Consider the following 20,650-nt stretch of genomic DNA (forward strand, 5'->3'; position numbering starts at 1 on the left):
TTTTAATAAAACCAAGTACAAGAAAGTCAAACCTCCTTGTGGACCTCCTTTCTCTAAAGTAGACCGAAGAACAGTCGTTGATAGGAAGGCACGGCTTGGAATTCAACAGTCTGTTGACAAGACCGGCCCTTTGACCAGCTGATACTGTGCACCCTAACGACACATGGCTTCAGGACTACTGAAAACGGGAACACGTCAGTCATATTTTCTGCCCGGACCTCCCGCCTTTTCCTGTAGATCGGAGAGCAGAGCCTCCGAATGGAAGGAAACGCTGGGATTCGAACAATTCGCTTACAAGACGTGGTCCTTGGACAGCTATGCCAGGGCATCCTAAAATTGCACTGCTTTCTTTTGATTTAGGCGGGTAAAGGAAAGTTCAATCTTTTTGATGCCCTTCATGAAGGCCAAAGACCACAACCACTGATAGAAGGCACCACAGGGATTTGATCACGGAAGCTCCTACTTACAAGACAGGTGCTTGGGCCATGGACACCCTTGAGACTAAAGCCAGGCAAAAGACATGGCGCCCTAACAGGAAATGCTAAACAAATTAAGTCCTATCAGTGAAGGCTTTAGGGTAAAGGTTGTTCATAAATCAAATTGGTCCGTTTTCCAAAAATATCCGAAAGTTATGACAGCATTCATAACAACCATGAATTATAAGAAGGTTGTATTTCATCCGATAAACAGACACAAAGACAGCCCCTAGCTGCCGTCAGACTGAGGTCACCGCTGGGATTTGAAAATCTATGTTTTGAGGGAGGATGAGTCACAGTGTGAAGAGATACAAAAATGTGACAAGAAAGCCACTGAGTGGAGGCCGAAGACGGCAAACATCGTTAGAAGGCACCACTGGGATTCGAACCCAGGATCTCCTGTTTACAAGACAGGCGCTTTGACCGGCTAAGCCATGGCGCCCCACAATGAAGTGCTTCCGGAGTTAAGTCCTATCAGTGAAGGCTTTATGCTCCAGGGCGTCCATAAATGGGATTGGTTCGTTAGACTGAAAACTAGAAAGTTTTGCCCAAAGTACGGGCCTTTGGCTGAAAATGGACCGCTGCCGTGACAACTCTGAATTTTCAGGATGTACCATATCTCGACTGAAAAACAGCCAATCAAACAGACCCTAGTTGGCCACGTGATAAAGGCTCCGCTGGGATTCGAAACCAGGATCTCCTGTTTACTAGACAGGCGCTTTAACCAACTAAGCCACGGCGCCACTCTCCAGCTGCAGATTGTGAAAGGGTGAGTCACAGTATGAACAGGAACAACAATGTGAGATGAAAAGCTTTGAGCAGGGTCTTGGTAGCTAAAAGCCTGCGACTCTGGTGGGACTCGAACCCACAACCTTTTAATCACGTCAACTCACAATCTAGAAGTCCAATGCGCTATCCATTGCGCCACAGAGCCTACAACAAACCCTTTGATGTGTTGCTCACAATTCTGGGGAAAGACAGATTTCAATTATTATTAGCTTTTGTATTTTTCAGCCCAAGAGTTACAATTACTATCTTGACCTTCTGCTCTTTACATATGCAAATTAGCACAATTGTCAAATGGAAAGCAGTTTTAGGATACGAATTCAGGATCTCCAGATGAAAGGACAGGAGCTTTCACCAGCTAATGCTGTGCAACCTAATGTCACATGTCTTCAGATCTTTTGAAAGCAGGAACAAGACTGTCATGTTTTCTTTTTGGACCTCCTGCCTTTTATGTAGAACGGAGAAAACGGCAACTAAAAGGATGGAATCGCTGGGACTTGAACAATCTGTTTACAAGACATGATCACTGAACAGCTATGCTAGGGCATCCTGAAACTCCATGGCTATATTTTAATAAAACCAAGTACAAGAAAGTCAAACCTCCTTGTGGACCTCCTTTCTCTAAAGTAGACCGAAGAACAGTCGTTGATAGGAAGGCACGGCTTGGAATTCAACAGTCTGTTGACAAGACCGGCCCTTTGACCAGCTGATACTGTGCACCCTAACGACACATGGCTTCAGGACTACTGAAAACGGGAACACGTCAGTCATATTTTCTGCCCGGACCTCCCGCCTTTTCCTGTAGATCGGAGAGCAGAGCCTCCGAATGGAAGGAAACGCTGGGATTCGAACAATTCGCTTACAAGACGTGGTCCTTGGACAGCTATGCCAGGGCATCCTAAAATTGCACTGCTTTCTTTTGATTTAGGCGGGTAAAGGAAAGTTCAATCTTTTTGATGCCCTTCATGAAGGCCAAAGACCACAACCACTGATAGAAGGCACCACAGGGATTTGATCACGGAAGCTCCTACTTACAAGACAGGTGCTTGGGCCATGGACACCCTTGAGACTAAAGCCAGGCAAAAGACATGGCGCCCTAACAGGAAATGCTAAACAAATTAAGTCCTATCAGTGAAGGCTTTAGGGTAAAGGTTGTTCATAAATCAAATTGGTCCGTTTTCCAAAAATATCCGAAAGTTATGACAGCATTCATAACAACCATGAATTATAAGAAGGTTGTATTTCATCCGATAAACAGACACAAAGACAGCCCCTAGCTGCCGTCAGACTGAGGTCACCGCTGGGATTTGAAAATCTATGTTTTGAGGGAGGATGAGTCACAGTGTGAAGAGATACAAAAATGTGACAAGAAAGCCACTGAGTGGAGGCCGAAGACGGCAAACATCGTTAGAAGGCACCACTGGGATTCGAACCCAGGATCTCCTGTTTACGAGACAGGCGCTTTGACCGGCTAAGCCATGGCGCCCCACAATGAAGTGCTTCCGGAGTTAAGTCCTATCAGTGAAGGCTTTATGCTCCAGGGCGTCCATAAATTGGATTGGTTCGTTAGACTGAAAACTAGAAAGTTTTGCCCAAAGTACGGGCCTTTGGCTGAAAATGGACCGCTGCCGTGACATCTCTGAATTTTCAGGATGTACCATATCTCAACTGAAAAACAGCCAATCAAACAGACCCTAGTTGGCCACGTGATAAAGGCTCCGCTGGGATTCGAACCCAGGATCTCCTGTTTACTAGACAGGCGCTTTAACCAACTAAGCCACGGCGCCACTCTCCAGCTGCAGATTGTGAAAGGGTGAGTCACAGTATGAAGAGGCACAACAATGTGAGATGAAAACCTTTGAGCAGGGTCTTGGTAGCTAAAAGCCTGCGAATCTGGTGGGACTCGAACCCACAACCTTTGAATCACGTCAACTCACAATCTAGAAGTCCAATGCGCTATCCATTGCGCCACAGAGCCTACAACAAACCCTTTGATGTGTTGCTCACAATTCTGGGGAAAGACAGATTTCAATTATTATTAGCTTTTGTATTTTTCAGCCCAAGAGTTACAATTACTATCTTGACTTTCTGCTCTTTACATATGCAAATTAGCACAATTGTCAAATGGAAAGCAGTTTTAGGATACGAATTCAGGATCTCCAGATGAAAGGACAGGAGCTTTCACCAGCTAATGCTGTGCAACCTAATGTCACATGTCTTCAGATCTTTTGAAAGCAGGAACAAGACTGTCATGTTTTCTTTTTGGACCTTCTGCCTTTTATGTAGAACGGAGAAAACGGCAACTAAAAGGATGGAATCGCTGGGACTTGAACAATCTGTTTACAAGACATGATCACTGAACAGCTATGCTAGGGCATCCTGAAACTCCATGGCTATATTTTAATAAAACCAAGTACAAGAAAGTCAAACCTCCTTGTGGACCTCCTTTCTCTAAAGTAGACCGAAGAACAGTCGTTGATAGGAAGGCACGGCTTGGGATTCAACAGTCTGTTGACAAGACCGGCCCTTTGACCAGCTGATACTGTGCACCCTAACGACACATGGCTTCAGGACTACTGAAAACGGGAACACGTCAGTCATATTTTCTGCCCGGACCTCCCGCCTTTTCCTGTAGATCGGAGAGCAGAGCCTCCGAATGGAAGGAAACGCTGGGATTCGAACAATTCGCTTACAAGACGTGGTCCTTGGACAGCTATGCCAGGGCATCCTAAAATTGCACTGCTTTCTTTTGATTTAGGCGGGTAAAGGAAAGTTCAATCTTTTTGATGCCCTTCATGAAGGCCAAAGACCACAACCACTGATAGAAGGCACCACAGGGATTTGATCACGGAAGCTCCTACTTACAAGACAGGTGCTTGGGCCATTGACACCCTTGAGACTAAAGCCAGGCAAAAGACATGGCGCCCTAACAGGAAATGCTAAACAAATTAAGTCCTATCAGTGAAGGCTTTAGGGTAAAGGTTGTTCATAAATCAAATTGGTCCGTTTTCCAAAAATATCCGAAAGTTATGACAGCATTCATAACAACCATGAATTATAAGAAGGTTGTATTTCATCCGATAAACAGACACAAAGACAGCCCCTAGCTGCCGTCAGACTGAGGTCACCGCTGGGATTTGAAAATCTATGTTTTGAGGGAGGATGAGTCACAGTGTGAAGAGATACAAAAATGTGACAAGAAAGCCACTGAGTGGAGGCCGAAGACGGCAAACATCGTTAGAAGGCACCACTGGGATTCGAACCCAGGATCTCCTGTTTACAAGACAGGCGCTTTGACCGGCTAAGCCATGGCGCCCCACAATTAAGTGCTTCCGGAGTTAAGTCCTATCAGTGAAGGCTTTATGCTCCAGGGCGTCCATAAATTGGATTGGTTCGTTAGACTGAAAACTAGAAAGTTTTGCCCAAAGTACGGGCCTTTGGCTGAAAATGGACCGCTGCCGTGACAACTCTGAATTTTCAGGATGTACCATATCTCAACTGAAAAACAGCCAATCAAACACACCTTAGTTGGCCACGTGATAAAGGCTCCGCTGGGATTCGAACCCAGGATCTCCTGTTTACTAGACAGGCGCTTTAACCAACTAAGCCACGGCGCCACTCTCCAGCTGCAGATTGTGAAAGGGTGAGTCACAGTATGAACAGGCACAACAATGTGAGATGAAAAGCTTTGAGCAGGGTCTTGGTAGCTAAAAGCCTGCGACTCTGGTGGGACTCGAACCCACAACCTTTGAATCACGTCAACTCACAATCTAGAAGTCCAATGCGCTATCCATTGCGCCACAGAGCCTACAACAAACCCTTTGATGTGTTGCTCACAATTCTGGGGAAAGACAGATTTCAATTATTATTAGCTTTTGTATTTTTCAGCCCAAGAGTTACAATTACTATCTTGACCTTCTGCTCTTTACATATGCAAATTAGCACAATTGTCAAATGGAAAGCAGTTTTAGGATACGAATTCAGGATCTCCAGATGAAAGGACAGGAGCTTTCACCAGCTAATGCTGTGCAACCTAATGTCACATGTCTTCAGATCTTTTGAAAGCAGGAACAAGACTGTCATGTTTTCTTTTTGGACCTCCTGCCTTTTATGTAGAACGGAGAAAACGGCAACTAAAAGGATGGAATCGCTGGGACTTGAACAATCTGTTTACAAGACATGATCACTGAACAGCTATGCTAGGGCATCCTGAAACTCCATGGCTATATTTTAATAAAACCAAGTACAAGAAAGTCAAACCTCCTTGTGGACCTCCTTTCTCTAAAGTAGACCGAAGAACAGTCGTTGATAGGAAGGCACGGCTTGGAATTCAACAGTCTGTTGACAAGACCGGCCCTTTGACCAGCTGATACTGTGCACCCTAACGACACATGGCTTCAGGACTACTGAAAACGGGAACACGTCAGTCATATTTTCTGCCCGGACCTCCCGCCTTTTCCTGTAGATCGGAGAGCAGAGCCTCCGAATGGAAGGAAACGCTGGGATTCGAACAATTCGCTTACAAGACGTGGTCCTTGGACAGCTATGCCAGGGCATCCTAAAATTGCACTGCTTTCTTTTGATTTAGGCGGGTAAAGGAAAGTTCAATCTTTTTGATGCCCTTCATGAAGGCCAAAGACCACAACCACTGATAGAAGGCACCACAGGGATTTGATCACGGAAGCTCCTACTTACAAGACAGGTGCTTGGGCCATGGACACCCTTGAGACTAAAGCCAGGCAAAAGACATGGCGCCCTAACAGGAAATGCTAAACAAATTAAGTCCTATCAGTGAAGGCTTTAGGATAAAGGTTGTTCATAAATCAAATTGGTCCGTTTTCCAAAAATATCCGAAAGTTATGACAGCATTCATAACAACCATGAATTATAAGAAGGTTGTATTTCATCCGATAAACAGACACAAAGACAGCCCCTAGCTGCCGTCAGACTGAGGTCACCGCTGGGATTTGAAAATCTATGTTTTGAGGGAGGATGAGTCACAGTGTGAAGAGATACAAAAATGTGACAAGAAAGCCACTGAGTGGAGGCCGAAGACGGCAAACATCGTTAGAAGGCACCACTGGGATTCGAACCCAGGATCTCCTGTTTACAAGACAGGCGCTTTGACCGGCTAAGCCATGGCGCCCCACAATTAAGTGCTTCCGGAGTTAAGTCCTATCAGTGAAGGCTTTATGCTCCAGGGCGTCCATAAATTGGATTGGTTCGTTAGACTGAAAACTAGAAAGTTTTGCCCAAAGTACGGGCCTTTGGCTGAAAATGGACCGCTGCCGTGACAACTCTGAATTTTCAGGATGTACCATATCTCAACTGAAAAACAGCCAATCAAACAGACCTTAGTTGGCCACGTGATAAAGGCTCCGCTGGGATTCGAACCCAGGATCTCCTGTTTACTAGACAGGCGCTTTAACCAACTAAGCCACGGCGCCACTCTCCAGCTGCAGATTGTGAAAGGGTGAGTCACAGTATGAACAGGCACAACAATGTGAGATGAAAAGCTTTGAGCAGGGTCTTGGTAGCTAAAAGCCTGCGACTCTGGTGGGACTCGAACCCACAACCTTTGAATCACGTCAACTCACAATCTAGAAGTCCAATGCGCTATCCATTGCGCCACAGAGCCTACAACAAACCCTTTGATGTGTTGCTCACAATTCTGGGGAAAGACAGATTTCAATTATTATTAGCTTTTGTATTTTTCAGCCCAAGAGTTACAATTACTATCTTGACCTTCTGCTCTTTACATATGCAAATTAGCACAATTATCAAATGGAAAGCAGTTTTAGGATACGAATTCAGGATCTCCAGATGAAAGGACAGGAGCTTTCACCAGCTAATGCTGTGCAACCTAATGTCACATGTCTTCAGATCTTTTGAAAGCAGGAACAAGACTGTCATGTTTTCTTTTTGGACCTCCTGCCTTTTATGTAGAACGGAGAAAACGGCAACTAAAAGGATGGAATCGCTGGGACTTGAACAATCTGTTTACAAGACATGATCACTGAACAGCTATGCTAGGGCATCCTGAAACTCCATGGCTATATTTTAATAAAACCAAGTACAAGAAAGTCAAACCTCCTTGTGGACCTCCTTTCTCTAAAGTAGACCGAAGAACAGTCGTTGATAGGAAGGCACGGCTTGGAATTCAACAGTCTGTTGGCAAGACCGGCCCTTTGACCAGCTGATACTGTGCACCCTAACGACACATGGCTTCAGGACTACTGAAAACGGGAACACGTCAGTCATATTTTCTGCCCGGACCTCCCGCCTTTTCCTGTAGATCGGAGAGCAGAGCCTCCGAATGGAAGGAAACGCTGGGATTCGAACAATTCGCTTACAAGACGTGGTCCTTGGACAGCTATGCCAGGGCATCCTAAAATTGCACTGCTTTCTTTTGATTTAGGCGGGTAAAGGAAAGTTCAATCTTTTTGATGCCCTTCATGAAGGCCAAAGACCACAACCACTGATAGAAGGCACCACAGGGATTTGATCACGGAAGCTCCTACTTACAAGACAGGTGCTTGGGCCATGGACACCCTTGAGACTAAAGCCAGGCAAAAGACATGGCGCCCTAACAGGAAATGCTAAACAAATTAAGTCCTATCAGTGAAGGCTTTAGGATAAAGGTTGTTCATAAATCAAATTGGTCCGTTTTCCAAAAATATCCGAAAGTTATGACAGCATTCATAACAACCATGAATTATAAGAAGGTTGTATTTCATCCGATAAACAGACACAAAGACAGCCCCTAGCTGCCGTCAGACTGAGGTCACCGCTGGGATTTGAAAATCTATGTTTTGAGGGAGGATGAGTCACAGTGTGAAGAGATACAAAAATGTGACAAGAAAGCCACTGAGTGGAGGCCGAAGACGGCAAACATCGTTAGAAGGCACCACTGGGATTCGAACCCAGGATCTCCTGTTTACGAGACAGGCGCTTTGACCGGCTAAGCCATGGCGCCCCACAATGAAGTGCTTCCGGAGTTAAGTCCTATCAGTGAAGGCTTTATGCTCCAGGGCGTCCATAAATTGGATTGGTTCGTTAGACTGAAAACTAGAAAGTTTTGCCCAAAGTACGGGCCTTTGGCTGAAAATGGACCGCTGCCGTGACAACTCTGAATTTTCAGGATGTACCATATCTCAACTGAAAAACAGCCAATCAAACAGACCCTAGTTGGCCACGTGATAAAGGCTCCGCTGGGATTCGAACCCAGGATCTCCTGTTTACTAGACAGGCGCTTTAACCAACTAAGCCACGGCGCCACTCTCCAGCTGCAGATTGTGAAAGGGTGAGTCACAGTATGAACAGGCACAACAATGTGAGATGAAAAGCTTTGAGCAGGGTCTTGGTAGCTAAAAGCCTGCGACTCTGGTGGGACTCGAACCCACAACCTTTGAATCACGTCAACTCACAATCTAGAAGTCCAATGCGCTATCCATTGCGCCACAGAGCCTACAACAAACCCTTTGATGTGTTGCTCACAATTCTGGGGAAAGACAGATTTCAATTATTATTAGCTTTTGTATTTTTCAGCCCAAGAGTTACAATTACTATCTTGACCTTCTGCTCTTTACATATGCAAATTAGCACAATTGTCAAATGGAAAGCAGTTTTAGGATACAAATTCAGGATCTCCAGATGAAAGGACAGGAGCTTTCACCAGCTAATGCTGTGCAACCTAATGTCACATGTCTTCAGATCTTTTGAAAGCAGGAACAAGACTGTCATGTTTTCTTTTTGGACCTCCAGCCTTTTATGTAGAACGGAGAAAACGGCAACTAAAAGGATGGAATCGCTGGGACTTGAACAATCTGTTTACAAGACATGATCACTGAACAGCTATGCTAGGGCATCCTGAAACTCCATGGCTATATTTTAATAAAACCAAGTATAAGAAAGTCAAACCTCCTTGTGGACCTCCTTTCTCTAAAGTAGACCGAAGAACAGTCGTTGATAGGAAGGCACGGCTTGGAATTCAACAGTCTGTTGACAAGACCGGCCCTTTGACCAGCTGATACTGTGCACCCTAACGACACATGGCTTCAGGACTACTGAAAACGGGAACACGTCAGTCATATTTTCTGCCCGGACCTCCCGCCTTTTCCTGTAGATCGGAGAGCAGAGCCTCCGAATGGAAGGAAACGCTGGGATTCGAACAATTCGCTTACAAGACGTGGTCCTTGGACAGCTATGCCAGGGCATCCTAAAATTGCACTGCTTTCTTTTGATTTAGGCGGGTAAAGGAAAGTTCAATCTTTTTGATGCCCTTCATGAGGGCCAAAGACCACAACCACTGATAGAAGGCACCACAGGGATTTGATCACGGAAGCTCCTACTTACAAGGCAGGTGCTTGGGCCATGGACACCCTTGAGACTAAAGCCAGGCAAAAGACATGGCGCCCTAACAGGAAATGCTAAACAAATTAAGTCCTATCAGTGAAGGCTTTAGGGTAAAGGTTGTTCATAAATCTAATTGGTCCGTTTTCCAAAAATATCCGAAAGTTATGACAGCATTCATAACAACCATGAATTATAAGAAGGTTGTATTTCATCCGATAAACAGACACAAAGACAGCCCCTAGCTGCCGTCAGACTGAGGTCACCGCTGGGATTTGAAAATCTATGTTTTGAGGGAGGATGAGTCACAGTGTGAAGAGATACAAAAATGTGACAAGAAAGCCACTGAGTGGAGGCCGAAGATGGCAAACATCGTTAGAAGGCACCACTGGGATTCGAACCCAGGATCTCCTGTTTACAAGACAGGCGCTTTGACCGGCTAAGCCATGGCGCCCCACAATGAAGTGCTTCCGGAGTTAAGTCCTATCAGTGAAGGCTTTATGCTCCAGGGCGTCCATAAATTGGATTGGTTCGTTAGACTGAAAACTAGAAAGTTTTGCCCAAAGTACGGGCCTTTGGCTGAAAATGGACCGCTGCCGTGACAACTCTGAATTTTCAGGATGTACCATATCTCAACTGAAAAACAGCCAATCAAACAGACCTTAGTTGGCCACGTGATAAAGGCTCCGCTGGGATTCGAACCCAGGATCTCCTGTTTACTAGACAGGCGCTTTAACCAACTAAGCCACGGCGCCACTCTCCAGCTGCAGATTGTGAAAGGGTGAGTCACAGTATGAACAGGCACAACAATGTGAGATGAAAAGCTTTGAGCAGGGTCTTGGTAGCTAAAAGCCTGCGACTCTGGTGGGACTCGAACCCACAACCTTTTAATCACGTCAACTCACAATCTAGAAGTCCAATGCGCTATCCATTGCGCCACAGAGCCTACAACAAACCCTTTGATGTGTTGCTCACAATTCTGGGGAAAGACAGATTTCAATTATTATTAGCTTTTGTATTTTTCAGCCCAAGAGTTACAATTACTATCTTGACCTTCTGCTCTTTACATATGCAAATTAGCACAATTGTCAAATGGAAAGCAGTTTTAGGATACGAATTCAGGATCTCCAGATGAAAGGACAGGAGCTTTCACCAGCTAATGCTGTGCAACCTAATGTCACATGTCTTCAGATCTTTTGAAAGCAGGAACAAGACTGTCATGTTTTCTTTTTGGACCTCCTGCCTTTTATGTAGAACGGAGAAAACGGCAACTAAAAGGATGGAATCGCTGGGACTTGAACAATCTGTTTACAAGACATGATCACTGAACAGCTATGCTAGGGCATCCTGAAACTCCATGGCTATATTTTAATAAAACCAAGTACAAGAAAGTCAAACCTCCTTGTGGACCTCCTTTCTCTAAAGTAGACCGAAGAACAGTCGTTGATAGGAAGGCACGGCTTGGAATTCAACAGTCTGTTGACAAGACCGGCCCTTTGACCAGCTGATACTGTGCACCCTAACGACACATGGCTTCAGGACTACTGAAAACGGGAACACGTCAGTCATATTTTCTGCCCGGACCTCCCGCCTTTTCCTGTAGATCAGAGAGCAGAGCCTCCGAATGGAAGGAAACGCTGGGATTCGAACAATTCGCTTACAAGACGTGGTCCTTGGACAGCTATGCCAGGGCATCCTAAAATTGCACTGCTTTCTTTTGATTTAGGCGGGTAAAGGAAAGTTCAATCTTTTTGATGCCCTTCATGAAGGCCAAAGACCACAACCACTGATAGAAGGCACCACAGGGATTTGATCACGGAAGCTCCTACTTACAAGACAGGTGCTTGGGCCATGGACACCCTTGAGACTAAAGCCAGGCAAAAGACATGGCGCCCTAACAGGAAATGCTAAACAAATTAAGTCCTATCAGTGAAGGCTTTAGGGTAAAGGTTGTTCATAAATCAAATTGGTCCGTTTTCCAAAAATATCCGAAAGTTATGACAGCATTCATAACAACCATGAATTATAAGAAGGTTGTATTTCATCCGATAAACAGACACAAAGACAGCCCCTAGCTGCCGTCAGACTGAGGTCACCGCTGGGATTTGAAAATCTATGTTTTGAGGGAGGATGAGTCACAGTGTGAAGAGATACAAAAATGTGACAAGAAAGCCACTGAGTGGAGGCCGAAGACGGCAAACATCGTTAGAAGGCACCACTGGGATTCGAACCCAGGATCTCCTATTTACGAGACAGGCGCTTTGACCGGCTAAGCCATGGCGCCCCACAATGAAGTGCTTCCGGAGTTAAGTCCTATCAGTGAAGGCTTTATGCTCCAGGGCGTCCATAAATTGGATTGGTTCGTTAGACTGAAAACTAGAAAGTTTTGCCCAAAGTACGGGCCTTTGGCTGAAAATGGACCGCTGCCGTGACATCTCTGAATTTTCAGGATGTACCATATCTCAACTGAAAAACAGCCAATCAAACAGACCCTAGTTGGCCACGTGATAAAGGCTCCGCTGGGATTCGAACCCAGGATCTCCTGTTTACTAGACAGGCGCTTTAACCAACTAAGCCACGGCGCCACTCTCCAGCTGCAGATTGTGAAAGGGTGAGTCACAGTATGAAGAGGCACAACAATGTGAGATGAAAACCTTTGAGCAGGGTCTTGGTAGCTAAAAGCCTGCGACTCTGGTGGGACTCGAACCCACAACCTTTGAATCACGTCAACTCACAATCTAGAAGTCCAATGCGCTATCCATTGCGCCACAGAGCCTACAACAAACCCTTTGATGTGTTGCTCACAATTCTGGGGAAAGACAGATTTCAATTATTATTAGCTTTTGTATTTTTCAGCCCAAGAGTTACAATTACTATCTTGACTTTCTGCTCTTTACATATGCAAATTAGCACAATTGTCAAATGGAAAGCAGTTTTAGGATACGAATTCAGGATCTCCAGATGAAAGGACAGGAGCTTTCACCAGCTAATGCTGTGCAACCTAATGTCACATGTCTTCAGATCTTTTGAAAGCAGGAACAAGACTGTCATGTTTTCTTTTTGGACCTTCTGCCTTTTATGTAGAACGGAGAAAACGGCAACTAAAAGGATGGAATCGCTGGGACTTGAACAATCTGTTTACAAGACATGATCACTGAACAGCTATGCTAGGGCATCCTGAAACTCCATGGCTATATTTTAATAAAACCAAGTACAAGAAAGTCAAACCTCCTTGTGGACCTCCTTTCTCTAAAGTAGACCGAAGAACAGTCGTTGATAGGAAGGCACGGCTTGGGATTCAACAGTCTGTTGACAAGACCGGCCCTTTGACCAGCTGATACTGTGCACCCTAACGACACATGGCTTCAGGACTACTGAAAACGGGAACACGTCAGTCATATTTTCTGCCCGGACCCCCCGCCTTTTCCTGTAGATCGGAGAGCAGAGCCTCCGAATGGAAGGAAACGCTGGGATTCGAACAATTCGCTTACAAGACGTGGTCCTTGGACCGCTATGCCAGGGCATCCTAAAATTGCACTGCTTTCTTTTGATTTAGGCGGGTAAAGGAAAGTTCAATCTTTTTGATGCCCTTCATGAAGGCCAAAGACCACAACCACTGATAGAAGGCACCACAGGAATTTGATCACGGAAGCTCCTACTTACAAGACAGGTGCTTGGGCCATGGACACCCTTGAGACTAAAGCCAGGCAAAAGACATGGCGCCCTAACAGGAAATGCTAAACAAATTAAGTCCTATCAGTGAAGGCTTTAGGGTAAAGGTTGTTCATAAATCAAATTGGTCCGTTTTCCAAAAATATCCGAAAGTTATGACAGCATTCATAACAACCATGAATTATTAGAAGGTTGTATTTCATCCGATAAACAGACACAAAGACAGCCCCTAGCTGCCGTCAGACTGAGGTCACCGCTGGGATTTGAAAATCTATGTTTTGAGGGAGGATGAGTCACAGTGTGAAGAGATACAAAAATGTGACAAGAAAGCCACTGAGTGGAGGCCGAAGACGGCAAACATCGTTAGAAGGCACCACTGGGATTCGAACCCAGGATCTCCTGTTTACAAGACAGGCGCTTTGACCGGCTAAGCCATGGCGCCCCACAATGAAGTGCTTCCGGAGTTAAGTCCTATCAGTGAAGGCTTTATGCTCCAGGGCGTCCATAAATGGGATTGGTTCGTTAGACTGAAAACTAGAAAGTTTTGCCCAAAGTACGGGCCTTTGGCTGAAAATGGACCGCTGCCGTGACAACTCTGAATTTTCAGGATGTACCATATCTCGACTGAAAAACAGCCAACCAAACAGACCCTAGTTGGCCACGTGATAAAGGCTCCGCTGGGATTCGAAACCAGATCTCCTGTTTACTAGACAGGCGCTTTAACCAACTAAGCCACGGCCCCACTCTCCAGCTGCAGATTGTGAAAGGGTGAGTCACAGTATGAACAGGAACAACAATGTGAGATGAAAAGCTTTGAGCAGGGTCTTGGTAGCTAAAAGCCTGCGACTCTGGTGGGACTCGAACCCACAACCTTTTAATCACGTCAACTCACAATCTAGAAGTCCAATGCGCTATCCATTGCGCCACAGAGCCTACAACAAACCCTTTGATGTGTTGCTCACAATTCTGGGGAAAGACAGATTTCAATTATTATTAGCTTTTGTATTTTTCAGCCCAAGAGTTACAATTACTATCTTGACCTTCTGCTCTTTACATATGCAAATTAGCACAATTGTCAAATGGAAAGCAGTTTTAGGATACGAATTCAGGATCTCCAGATGAAAGGACAGGAGCTTTCACCAGCTAATGCTGTGCAACCTAATGTCACATGTCTTCAGATCTTTTGAAAGCAGGAACAAGACTGTCATGTTTTCTTTTTGGACCTCCTGCCTTTTATGTAGAACGGAGAAAACGGCAACTAAAAGGATGGAATCGCTGGGACTTGAACAATCTGTTTACAAGACATGATCACTGAACAGCTATGCTAGGGCATCCTGAAACTCCATGGCTATATTTTAATAAAACCAAGTACAAGAAAGTCAAACCTCCTTGTGGACCTCCTTTCTCTAAAGTAGACCGAAGAACAGTCGTTGATAGGAAGGCACGGCTTGGAATTCAACAGTCTGTTGACAAGACCGGCCCTTTGACCAGCTGATACTGTGCACCCTAACGACACATGGCTTCAGGACTACTGAAAACGGGAACACGTCAGTCATATTTTCTGCCCGGACCTCCCGCCTTTTCCTGTAGATCGGAGAGCAGAGCCTCCGAATGGAAGGAAACGCTGGGATTCGAACAATTCGCTTACAAGACGTGGTCCTTGGACAGCTATGCCAGGGCATCCTAAAATTGCACTGCTTTCTTTTGATTTAGGCGGGTAAAGGAAAGTTCAATCTTTTTGATGCCCTTCATGAAGGCCAAAGACCACAACCACTGATAGAAGGCACCACAGGGATTTGATCACGGAAGCTCCTACTTACAAGACAGGTGCTTGGGCCATGGACACCCTTGAGACTAAAGCCAGGCAAAAGACATGGCGCCCTAACAGGAAATGCTAAACAAATTAAGTCCTATCAGTGAAGGCTTTAGGGTAAAGGTTGTTCATAAATCAAATTGGTCCGTTTTCCAAAAATATCCGAAAGTTATGACAGCATTCATAACAACCATGAATTATAAGAAGGTTGTATTTCATCCGATAAACAGACACAAAGACAGCCCCTAGCTGCCGTCAGACTGAGGTCACCGCTGGGATTTGAAAATCTATGTTTTGAGGGAGGATGAGTCACAGTGTGAAGAGATACAAAAATGTGACAAGAAAGCCACTGAGTGGAGGCCGAAGACGGCAAACATCGTTAGAAGGCACCACTGGGATTCGAACCCAGGATCTCCTGTTTACAAGACAGGCGCTTTGACCGGCTAAGCCATGGCGCCCCACAATGAAGTGCGTCCGGAGTTAAGTCCTATCAGTGAAGGCTTTATGCTCCAGGGCGTCCATAAATGGGATTGGTTCGTTAGACTGAAAACTAGAAAGTTTTGCCCAAAGTACGGGCCTTTGGCTGAAAATGGACCGCTGCCGTGACAACTCTGAATTTTCAGGATGTACCATATCTCGACTGAAAAACAGCCAATCAAACAGACCCTAGTTGGCCACGTGATAAAGGCTCCGCTGGGATTCGAAACCAGGATCTCCTGTTTACTAGACAGGCGCTTTAACCAACTAAGCCACGGCCCCACTCTCCAGCTGCAGATTGTGAAAGGGTGAGTCACAGTATGAACAGGAACAACAATGTGAGATGAAAAGCTTTGAGCAGGGTCTTGGTAGCTAAAAGCCTGCGACTCTGGTGGGACTCGAACCCACAACCTTTTAATCACGTCAACTCACAATCTAGAAGTCCAATGCGCTATCCATTGCGCCACAGAGCCTACAACAAACCCTTTGATGTGTTGCTCACAATTCTGGGGAAAGACAGATTTCAATTATTATTAGCTTTTGTATTTTTCAGCCCAAGAGTTACAATTACTATCTTGACCTTCTGCTCTTTACATATGCAAATTAGCACAATTGTCAAATGGAAAGCAGTTTTAGGATACGAATTCAGGATCTCCAGATGAAAGGACAGGAGCTTTCACCAGCTAATGCTGTGCAACCTAATGTCACATGTCTTCAGATCTTTTGAAAGCAGGAACAAGACTGTCATGTTTTCTTTTTGGACCTCCTGCCTTTTATGTAGAACGGAGAAAACGGCAACTAAAAGGATGGAATCGCTGGGACTTGAACAATCTGTTTACAAGACATGATCACTGAACAGCTATGCTAGGGCATCCTGAAACTCCATGGCTATATTTTAATAAAACCAAGTACAAGAAAGTCAAACCTCCTTGTGGACCTCCTTTCTCTAAAGTAGACCGAAGAACAGTCGTTGATAGGAAGGCACGGCTTGGAATTCAACAGTCTGTTGACAAGACCGGCCCTTTGACCAGCTGATACTGTGCACCCTAACGACACATGGCTTCAGGACTACTGAAAACGGGAACACGTCAGTCATATTTTCTGCCCGGACCTCCCGCCTTTTCCTGTAGATCGGAGAGCAGAGCCTCCGAATGGAAGGAAACGCTGGGATTCGAACAATTCGCTTACAAGACGTGGTCCTTGGACAGCTATGCCAGGGCATCCTAAAATTGCACTGCTTTCTTTTGATTTAGGCGGGTAAAGGAAAGTTCAATCTTTTTGATGCCCTTCATGAAGGCCAAAGACCACAACCACTGATAGAAGGCACCACAGGGATTTGATCACGGAAGCTCCTACTTACAAGACAGGTGCTTGGGCCATGGACACCCTTGAGACTAAAGCCAGGCAAAAGACATGGCGCCCTAACAGGAAATGCTAAACAAATTAAGTCCTATCAGTGAAGGCTTTAGGGTAAAGGTTGTTCATAAATCAAATTGGTCCGTTTTCCAAAAATATCCGAAAGTTATGACAGCATTCATAACAACCATGAATTATAAGAAGGTTGTATTTCATCCGATAAACAGACACAAAGACAGCCCCTAGCTGCCGTCAGACTGAGGTCACCGCTGGGATTTGAAAATCTATGTTTTGAGGGAGGATGAGTCACAGTGTGAAGAGATACAAAAATGTGACAAGAAAGCCACTGAGTGGAGGCCGAAGACGGCAAACATCGTTAGAAGGCACCACTGGGATTCGAACCCAGGATCTCCTGTTTACGAGACAGGCGCTTTGACCGGCTAAGCCATGGCGCCCCACAATGAAGTGCTTCCGGAGTTAAGTCCTATCAGTGAAGGCTTTATGCTCCAGGGCGTCCATAAATTGGATTGGTTCGTTAGACTGAAAACTAGAAAGTTTTGCCCAAAGTACGGGCCTTTGGCTGAAAATGGACCGCTGCCGTGACATCTCTGAATTTTCAGGATGTACCATATCTCAACTGAAAAACAGCCAATCAAACAGACCCTAGTTGGCCACGTGATAAAGGCTCCGCTGGGATTCGAACCCAGGATCTCCTGTTTACTAGACAGGCGCTTTAACCAACTAAGCCACGGCGCCACTCTCCAGCTGCAGATTGTGAAAGGGTGAGTCACAGTATGAAGAGGCACAACAATGTGAGATGAAAACCTTTGAGCAGGGTCTTGGTAGCTAAAAGCCTGCGAATCTGGTGGGACTCGAACCCACAACCTTTGAATCACGTCAACTCACAATCTAGAAGTCCAATGCGCTATCCATTGCGCCACAGAGCCTACAACAAACCCTTTGATGTGTTGCTCACAATTCTGGGGAAAGACAGATTTCAATTATTATTAGCTTTTGTATTTTTCAGCCCAAGAGTTACAATTACTATCTTGACTTTCTGCTCTTTACATATGCAAATTAGCACAATTGTCAAATGGAAAGCAGTTTTAGGATACGAATTCAGGATCTCCAGATGAAAGGACAGGAGCTTTCACCAGCTAATGCTGTGCAACCTAATGTCACATGTCTTCAGATCTTTTGAAAGCAGGAACAAGACTGTCATGTTTTCTTTTTGGACCTTCTGCCTTTTATGTAGAACGGAGAAAACGGCAACTAAAAGGATGGAATCGCTGGGACTTGAACAATCTGTTTACAAGACATGATCACTGAACAGCTATGCTAGGGCATCCTGAAACTCCATGGCTATATTTTAATAAAACCAAGTACAAGAAAGTCAAACCTCCTTGTGGACCTCCTTTCTCTAAAGTAGACCGAAGAACAGTCGTTGATAGGAAGGCACGGCTTGGGATTCAACAGTCTGTTGACAAGACCGGCCCTTTGACCAGCTGATACTGTGCACCCTAACGACACATGGCTTCAGGACTACTGAAAACGGGAACACGTCAGTCATATTTTCTGCCCGGACCTCCCGCCTTTTCCTGTAGATCGGAGAGCAGAGCCTCCGAATGGAAGGAAACGCTGGGATTCGAACAATTCGCTTACAAGACGTGGTCCTTGGACAGCTATGCCAGGGCATCCTAAAATTGCACTGCTTTCTTTTGATTTAGGCGGGTAAAGGAAAGTTCAATCTTTTTGATGCCCTTCATGAAGGCCAAAGACCACAACCACTGATAGAAGGCACCACAGGGATTTGATCACGGAAGCTCCTACTTACAAGACAGGTGCTTGGGCCATTGACACCCTTGAGACTAAAGCCAGGCAAAAGACATGGCGCCCTAACAGGAAATGCTAAACAAATTAAGTCCTATCAGTGAAGGCTTTAGGGTAAAGGTTGTTCATAAATCAAATTGGTCCGTTTTCCAAAAATATCCGAAAGTTATGACAGCATTCATAACAACCATGAATTATAAGAAGGTTGTATTTCATCCGATAAACAGACACAAAGACAGCCCCTAGCTGCCGTCAGACTGAGGTCACCGCTGGGATTTGAAAATCTATGTTTTGAGGGAGGATGAGTCACAGTGTGAAGAGATACAAAAATGTGACAAGAAAGCCACTGAGTGGAGGCCGAAGACGGCAAACATCGTTAGAAGGCACCACTGGGATTCGAACCCAGGATCTCCTGTTTACAAGACAGGCGCTTTGACCGGCTAAGCCATGGCGCCCCACAATTAAGTGCTTCCGGAGTTAAGTCCTATCAGTGAAGGCTTTATGCTCCAGGGCGTCCATAAATTGGATTGGTTCGTTAGACTGAAAACTAGAAAGTTTTGCCCAAAGTACGGGCCTTTGGCTGAAAATGGACCGCTGCCGTGACAACTCTGAATTTTCAGGATGTACCATATCTCAACTGAAAAACAGCCAATCAAACAGACCTTAGTTGGCCACGTGATAAAGGCTCCGCTGGGATTCGAACCCAGGATCTCCTGTTTACTAGACAGGCGCTTTAACCAACTAAGCCACGGCGCCACTCTCCAGCTGCAGATTGCGAAAGGGTGAGTCACAGTATGAACAGGCACAACAATGTGAGATGAAAAGCTTTGAGCAGGGTCTTGGTAGCTAAAAGCCTGCGACTCTGGTGGTACTCGAACCCACAACCTTTGAATCACGTCAACTCACAATCTAGAAGTCCAATGCGCTATCCATTGCGCCACAGAGCCTACAACAAACCCTTTGATGTGTTGCTCACAATTCTGGGGAAAGACAGATTTCAATTATTATTAGCTTTTGTATTTTTCAGCCCAAGAGTTACAATTACTATCTTGACCTTCTGCTCTTTACATATGCAAATTAGCACAATTGTCAAATGGAAAGCAGTTTTAGGATACGAATTCAGGATCTCCAGATGAAAGGACAGGAGCTTTCACCAGCTAATGCTGTGCAACCTAATGTCACATGTCTTCAGATCTTTTGAAAGCAGGAACAAGACTGTCATGTTTTCTTTTTGGACCTCCTGCCTTTTATGTAGAACGGAGAAAACGGCAACTAAAAGGATGGAATCGCTGGGACTTGAACAATCTGTTTACAAGACATGATCACTGAACAGCTATGCTAGGGCATCCTGAAACTCCATGGCTATATTTTAATAAAACCAAGTACAAGAAAGTCAAACCTCCTTGTGGACCTCCTTTCTCTAAAGTAGACCGAAGAACAGTCGTTGATAGGAAGGCACGGCTTGGAATTCAACAGTCTGTTGACAAGACCGGCCCTTTGACCAGCTGATACTGTGCACCCTAACGACACATGGCTTCAGGACTACTGAAAACGGGAACACGTCAGTCATATTTTCTGCCCGGACCTCCCGCCTTTTCCTGTAGATCGGAGAGCAGAGCCTCCGAATGGAAGGAAACGCTGGGATTCGAACAATTCGCTTACAAGACGTGGTCCTTGGACAGCTATGCCAGGGCATCCTAAAATTGCACTGCTTTCTTTTGATTTAGGCGGGTAAAGGAAAGTTCAATCTTTTTGATGCCCTTCATGAAGGCCAAAGACCACAACCACTGATAGAAGGCACCACAGGGATTTGATCACGGAAGCTCCTACTTACAAGACAGGTGCTTGGGCCATGGACACCCTTGAGACTAAAGCCAGGCAAAAGACA

General features: G+C 45.3%; 23 non-coding genes across 23 annotated transcripts; all 23 read right to left on the reverse strand.

Moving 5' to 3' along the window:
* Positions 1–844: 844 nt before the first annotated feature.
* Positions 845–918, reverse strand: trnat-cgu (transfer RNA threonine (anticodon CGU)). Its single transcript has one exon. It is a non-coding gene; the product is annotated as a tRNA-Thr (tRNA).
* A 1,756-nt stretch (positions 919–2,674) lies between these two features.
* Positions 2,675–2,748, reverse strand: trnat-cgu (transfer RNA threonine (anticodon CGU)). The gene has a single exon. It is a non-coding gene; the product is annotated as a tRNA-Thr (tRNA).
* Positions 2,749–2,975: 227 nt separating this feature from the next.
* Positions 2,976–3,049, reverse strand: trnat-agu (transfer RNA threonine (anticodon AGU)). Its single transcript has one exon. It is a non-coding gene; the product is annotated as a tRNA-Thr (tRNA).
* Positions 3,050–4,504: 1,455 nt separating this feature from the next.
* Positions 4,505–4,578, reverse strand: trnat-cgu (transfer RNA threonine (anticodon CGU)). The gene has a single exon. It is a non-coding gene; the product is annotated as a tRNA-Thr (tRNA).
* Positions 4,579–4,805: 227 nt separating this feature from the next.
* Positions 4,806–4,879, reverse strand: trnat-agu (transfer RNA threonine (anticodon AGU)). The gene has a single exon. It is a non-coding gene; the product is annotated as a tRNA-Thr (tRNA).
* A 101-nt stretch (positions 4,880–4,980) lies between these two features.
* trnar-ucu (transfer RNA arginine (anticodon UCU)) lies at positions 4,981–5,070 on the reverse strand. The gene is given in 2 exon segments: positions 4,981–5,016; positions 5,034–5,070. It is a non-coding gene; the product is annotated as a tRNA-Arg (tRNA).
* A 1,264-nt stretch (positions 5,071–6,334) lies between these two features.
* Positions 6,335–6,408, reverse strand: trnat-ugu (transfer RNA threonine (anticodon UGU)). The gene has a single exon. It is a non-coding gene; the product is annotated as a tRNA-Thr (tRNA).
* Positions 6,409–6,635: 227 nt separating this feature from the next.
* Positions 6,636–6,709, reverse strand: trnat-agu (transfer RNA threonine (anticodon AGU)). Its single transcript has one exon. It is a non-coding gene; the product is annotated as a tRNA-Thr (tRNA).
* Positions 6,710–6,810: 101 nt separating this feature from the next.
* trnar-ucu (transfer RNA arginine (anticodon UCU)) lies at positions 6,811–6,900 on the reverse strand. Its single transcript is given in 2 exon segments — positions 6,811–6,846; positions 6,864–6,900. It is a non-coding gene; the product is annotated as a tRNA-Arg (tRNA).
* Positions 6,901–8,164: 1,264 nt separating this feature from the next.
* trnat-cgu (transfer RNA threonine (anticodon CGU)) lies at positions 8,165–8,238 on the reverse strand. The gene has a single exon. It is a non-coding gene; the product is annotated as a tRNA-Thr (tRNA).
* A 227-nt stretch (positions 8,239–8,465) lies between these two features.
* trnat-agu (transfer RNA threonine (anticodon AGU)) lies at positions 8,466–8,539 on the reverse strand. The gene has a single exon. It is a non-coding gene; the product is annotated as a tRNA-Thr (tRNA).
* A 101-nt stretch (positions 8,540–8,640) lies between these two features.
* Positions 8,641–8,730, reverse strand: trnar-ucu (transfer RNA arginine (anticodon UCU)). Its single transcript is given in 2 exon segments — positions 8,641–8,676; positions 8,694–8,730. It is a non-coding gene; the product is annotated as a tRNA-Arg (tRNA).
* A 1,264-nt stretch (positions 8,731–9,994) lies between these two features.
* Positions 9,995–10,068, reverse strand: trnat-cgu (transfer RNA threonine (anticodon CGU)). Its single transcript has one exon. It is a non-coding gene; the product is annotated as a tRNA-Thr (tRNA).
* A 227-nt stretch (positions 10,069–10,295) lies between these two features.
* On the reverse strand, positions 10,296–10,369 carry trnat-agu (transfer RNA threonine (anticodon AGU)). Its single transcript has one exon. It is a non-coding gene; the product is annotated as a tRNA-Thr (tRNA).
* Positions 10,370–11,824: 1,455 nt separating this feature from the next.
* Positions 11,825–11,898, reverse strand: trnat-ugu (transfer RNA threonine (anticodon UGU)). The gene has a single exon. It is a non-coding gene; the product is annotated as a tRNA-Thr (tRNA).
* Positions 11,899–12,125: 227 nt separating this feature from the next.
* On the reverse strand, positions 12,126–12,199 carry trnat-agu (transfer RNA threonine (anticodon AGU)). The gene has a single exon. It is a non-coding gene; the product is annotated as a tRNA-Thr (tRNA).
* A 101-nt stretch (positions 12,200–12,300) lies between these two features.
* On the reverse strand, positions 12,301–12,390 carry trnar-ucu (transfer RNA arginine (anticodon UCU)). Its single transcript is given in 2 exon segments — positions 12,301–12,336; positions 12,354–12,390. It is a non-coding gene; the product is annotated as a tRNA-Arg (tRNA).
* A 1,264-nt stretch (positions 12,391–13,654) lies between these two features.
* trnat-ugu (transfer RNA threonine (anticodon UGU)) lies at positions 13,655–13,728 on the reverse strand. Its single transcript has one exon. It is a non-coding gene; the product is annotated as a tRNA-Thr (tRNA).
* Positions 13,729–15,483: 1,755 nt separating this feature from the next.
* Positions 15,484–15,557, reverse strand: trnat-ugu (transfer RNA threonine (anticodon UGU)). Its single transcript has one exon. It is a non-coding gene; the product is annotated as a tRNA-Thr (tRNA).
* A 1,756-nt stretch (positions 15,558–17,313) lies between these two features.
* trnat-cgu (transfer RNA threonine (anticodon CGU)) lies at positions 17,314–17,387 on the reverse strand. The gene has a single exon. It is a non-coding gene; the product is annotated as a tRNA-Thr (tRNA).
* Positions 17,388–17,614: 227 nt separating this feature from the next.
* trnat-agu (transfer RNA threonine (anticodon AGU)) lies at positions 17,615–17,688 on the reverse strand. Its single transcript has one exon. It is a non-coding gene; the product is annotated as a tRNA-Thr (tRNA).
* A 1,455-nt stretch (positions 17,689–19,143) lies between these two features.
* Positions 19,144–19,217, reverse strand: trnat-cgu (transfer RNA threonine (anticodon CGU)). The gene has a single exon. It is a non-coding gene; the product is annotated as a tRNA-Thr (tRNA).
* A 227-nt stretch (positions 19,218–19,444) lies between these two features.
* Positions 19,445–19,518, reverse strand: trnat-agu (transfer RNA threonine (anticodon AGU)). Its single transcript has one exon. It is a non-coding gene; the product is annotated as a tRNA-Thr (tRNA).
* Between the last annotated feature and the right edge of the window lie 1,132 nt (positions 19,519–20,650).

This window comes from Misgurnus anguillicaudatus, chromosome 9 (assembly GCF_027580225.2).
Source record: "Misgurnus anguillicaudatus chromosome 9, ASM2758022v2, whole genome shotgun sequence".
NCBI classification, from domain to species: domain Eukaryota; kingdom Metazoa; phylum Chordata; class Actinopteri; order Cypriniformes; family Cobitidae; genus Misgurnus; species Misgurnus anguillicaudatus.